We start from the raw sequence: 4,902 nt of genomic DNA on the forward strand, positions 1-4,902 counted from the left end.
GGAAATTATGGCCAATTTACTAAATTGGGTCGGGTTTGAGCTTTATATACGGCCCAATGATCTAGGGGAGGGCCTAATATGATTTATCATTCCTAATGCAATTAGGAATGATTTTAGTCTTCTAGAATCTTCTAGAAGGTTCTTTTCATTCCTAATTCAATTAGCATTGATAAATTGACTTTTGTTGTCTTTTCAGAGTTTTAATCAAAATCAAATAGCATTTTCGAAGAAATTATATGATTTTATCCTCCAGTACGGTAAATTTATCGGATTTTCAAAAACGCGTTGGTATCAGGCTTGGCGCCTAACCCCAGGCCTTGGCGCCTGGAACCAGGCCTAACGCCTGGCGCTAGTGTTGGTGCCTGGCGCCAGCTAGCCAGGGTTGGCGCCAGCTCTGTTTTCTGAGCGTCAGACTCTGTTTTGTTTTTTTTATCTTTTTTGGCTGATTTTCTCTATAAATATCGTATTAAAAACTCCGTTTTCATTCATCATCTACATCTATCATTCACCAATTCTCCTCATTCACAAGTTTTAATTAGCATTCTTTAATTCATTCATCTCTTTCTTTCTTTCTTTTAAAAACTTTGCTCAAATACAAAATTCCGCATTCACAAGACTTAGAAACACCTAGCCATATTCGAAGTTGCCTTCGCCCTAGACGTGAAAGGTTTAATTTCTGAGGGTTTGGTCCCAAATCTCTCTTTCAATTATTTAATTTAATTGTTTTGTTTATTATTTTCCCAGAAGTTACTAACGTGTGTATTTTGTTATTAGAAAGAAGTACAAGGCATCAAAGTAAGTGCTTTAATTGGTTTTTATTGATGTTATGATGTAGACATCATATTTATATTGTTATTATTGATTCCTAGTATCATGTTTAGGGAAAAAGTTATAATATCAAATATGCTTAATATGATTCCTGTGATGCCTTTTATATTCTTCCTAATATTTATGATCGTTAGTATCATGTTAGGGCTAAAGATTTGATTTTTATTGCTTAGTGACATGCTAGGGTTTGTTATTAATTTTGTTAGTATCATGCCTAGGATCTTGCTATTACTATTGTGCTTTAATATTAACATGAACATGATAATTATTATAATTGTTATAATTGTTGATGATTATGAATATTATTATTATTATTATTATTATTATTATTTTGATGATTATTATTATTCATGTTTATTCTAATGCTCGATTATTTATTATGTTGCTTGATATTTATTGTTATTGCTTGATCACACCTTTTATGCGTGTTTAAAGGGAATTTAGTACTTGTAATCATGCTTAATAAGATATTAATAATCTTGTTTAGGGTTAATGTGATTATAATTCAAGTGACCGCCAATAATAGTTTGTTTGTGCATTAATATTCAACCAACATAGATAAACAGGTTTAGGGTTAATCCTATTGATTGCATGTTAGTCAGAAAGCGCACATGAATACGATCACAATAAAGTAGAGGCCTATTATTAGGGCAGGTTCAATCTCTTTTAGGTTGGATTTGTACCTTCATCCCCGAACCCTTATTTGGTTCATAACCTTATGGAGTTGACGATCTCTTGGATCGTTAAAGGGTGTAACCTTCACCTCGTGAACGGTTTACAAGTTCCTTAAAAACTTGTTGGCGACTCTTTTGCTATATCTTCTTCCCTTTTAGACGCCACCGTACTTTATTGTATGATCACAGTGGGGTTCAAGCTAGTGGGATTAAGGCTTGAACTATTCCCTACAGTAATACCCTAATTTTTGGAAATTTTTTCTTAATTAGTAATTTCTTTAATTATTTAAAATAATTAAATATTTTTAAATTATGATCTTGGTGGGTCCATACTTTATTAACATTGTACGCCGTTTTTAAATTTATTATTTTTTTTCGGTTTTTATCTTAATAATACTTAACAACCTTAGCTTAATTATTATCTCATGAATTACAACTAATCTTAGTTTTGATATTATCTATATATTTTAACTTGATTTAATTATCAAATCCAATTATTTTTTTTATTTATTTAAGAATAATTTTCGTTTTTATAAATTTAAAAAAAAATAAATGAAGTTGGCCGTGAGATTTAAAGATGGTTTTATCTTCAACCTTAAGTGTTAAATCTTTTAATCTATCTTACTTCCTATCTTATCTCCCTAACCAATTAACACCTATCTTACTTTTTCCTCTAATATCTTTCATTAGTTTCTTTTTCACATAAATTAACCTAGGCTAAATGACATTCAAATTCATTTAACTAACCAAACTTATCTAGTTTTCACACTAATCCTATACCTTCTTGAACTCTATCTTTTCCACCCTTTAACATTGTAAAGAGACCCTCAACCCTTCACAAATTCCTCACACCAAAAATCAGAAAACTCTTTACTTTACTATCAATCTTGATTTTTTTTTTTCAAAAAACAGTTTTTTTTTTTTGGAAAACCGTGACTGCACGGTGTTGGCCACCATGGTTGGCTTGGCTGGCCGCTTTGCAGCAGCCACTCCCGCAAGGCAGCAGCACCCCGTAGTAGTTGCAGCCATGGAAGCAGCGTGCAACGCTTGCACTGCTGCTGCCCCAACCACCTTGGAATGCCGCCCCCCCTTCCGCTCCCTCTTGGACTGCCACCAGGTCGGCAGCCGCCGTGGCTGCGCCACCAAGCCGCGGCTGTCGGCCTTAAAACTAATTAATTTTTTTTGTTTTCAATTTAATTAAAATAACTTTTATAAAAATTAAATCAAATCAGTCCAAAAATTAAAATTAAATCAACATTAAACTTTAAAATTAGGGTTCATCATAAAATTAATCCCAATTTAATTCTAACTCTTAAAATTAAATCGATGATCATACACAGAACGTTTTTATGCATAAATCAATCCGATTAAAATTATGAAACATAAACAATTCGAATTAAATCAAATCAAGCACAAAAATCATATTTTAGGGTTAGGATTTTTTAAAATTCGAAAATTAGGGTTAGGGATTTTCGATAAAATCGAAACTAGGGTTCTTAGGTTTGAAAATTTTGAATGATCTAGGGCTTAATTCGGTCCTCGTCATGGCTATTTTGAGCATAATTAAATCACATTTAATCAATTCCAAAAGTTTAATCACATTAAGTATAACAATTGAACCATAATTAAATTAATTTCTCCCTCTTAATTGATTATAAAATTAACATGGACTTCAAATTAATCGTATTAATATGATCAAGTGCGTTCGTGCAAGAGGCTAACTGATACCGCTGTAGGAGTTTATAGGTACTACGCAGTGGAAAATCATGAATCACATTCAATCAAGTACCTAATCCTAAGATCACATGCATAACACACAAGACACATAATCATACCTTTGAAGCGTGAATTCCACGTAGCAATTGATTGACGAATCAAGGAGAGAATAGAGCCCCAAGCGTTGCTCCTCTACTTAGTCCACGAGCTTCGAACGAGCTGTCCACCAATACTAGATTGGTCGAGTGATTGAGGAGAATCACGATCACCACCACAATTGGCACCGAGGAGGAGAGAGAGTGCTGTGAAAGAGAGGAGTATTTTAGAGGGCTAGGTCTCGTGTTTGCTAATTTGGGTTTTGATCTTACTCATCAACTGAATTCAACTGTCATGCAAACCCTAGGTACATAGTCTATTTATAATCACATTATAATTAGACTAGGGTTAGGAAGACCAAAACTCTCCTATCCTACTCCATATGGTCGGCCATATTAGAGGATGAGGCCCATTGATATGTCTACTTTATATGGTGTTTTACCCCCGTCCCTTGGTCATAATTAGTAGTGTTTTGGCTCGTTTGAGCCACTTTATTACTAATTGATGTTTTCTAGTGTTTTCGTAGTTTTGGTTGAGTTTTGTAGGGAATTGCATCTTTGGAGCTTTTTCTTAGGATTATTGCGGTACAACTACGAGCATTTGAAGGCATGACCGATTGCATTTGTACACCGAGTATTCAAGACTCGAAGTGGAGATTCGAATTGGGCCAAGAATGGAGCCCAATCCAAGTCCAGCATATAGCTGGGCCCGATCGGACGAGCTTTAGCCCGATCGGGAGGATGCCCAGAACAAGAGGGCAAAGAAAAAGGCGAGCCCGATCGAGCGGCCATTCGCCTGATCGTGCCGCCCGATCGGGCGCGCGTTTCGGGGGAGCTAGTTTAAGCGATTCTTTAGTTCTAATTAGGAGTAGTTTTGGGTTATTGTATAAATACGATTTTAATGCTTTTGCTTAGTACCTCTATTCTCTTAGACTTTCTCTTTTTACTTAGCTTTAGATTACTTTCACTCTCTACAACTTTGTTCTCTATTTTTGTTCTTAATTCAACTCCTTAATTCCGATTACTTTGGTAACGATTTCTTCTACTTTAATCTCATTTATTTACTTTATTTCTTGTTCAATTATGAACGTAAATATGAATGCATTTTTATTACGGCCGCACCTCGATGTGAGGTTGCCTACGTATCCGTTAGGAATCAAGCCGAATGTAGCTCTAGTCGAACCTCGCACAAGTGTGTATACCTCAAAAAGGTCTTTTTAAGGGAGGTAACGTGGTTAGGCTAAAGGTTTGAAGAAGAAGGGGATAAAGGCTCAAGACCCTAGATAAGCCCCAAAGGTGTGAAACTTTGCTTTTGAATATTTGTATTTTCATGCTTGAGGTTTCTCACTCTATTTTTTTTTTTTTGCTTTATTTGTTTTATTTTTATAAGTGTGGGCAATCCCGATCATGCGGTCTATCACTCACTTGGTATTCATGTTTCTCAGGCACAGTACCGAGCACTCGATAAGAAATACAATCCGAGACGTGTTCTTATCGAAGATATTTTCATATCAAAGACATTGGAACACTTGCCCTTTTGTACACTTTTATTATTATTATTATTTTTATTTTATGCTATTTTAATCTTT

The sequence above is a fragment of the Chenopodium quinoa genome, unplaced genomic scaffold (genome assembly GCF_001683475.1).
Source record: "Chenopodium quinoa cultivar QQ74 unplaced genomic scaffold, ASM168347v1, whole genome shotgun sequence".
NCBI classification, from domain to species: domain Eukaryota; kingdom Viridiplantae; phylum Streptophyta; class Magnoliopsida; order Caryophyllales; family Amaranthaceae; genus Chenopodium; species Chenopodium quinoa.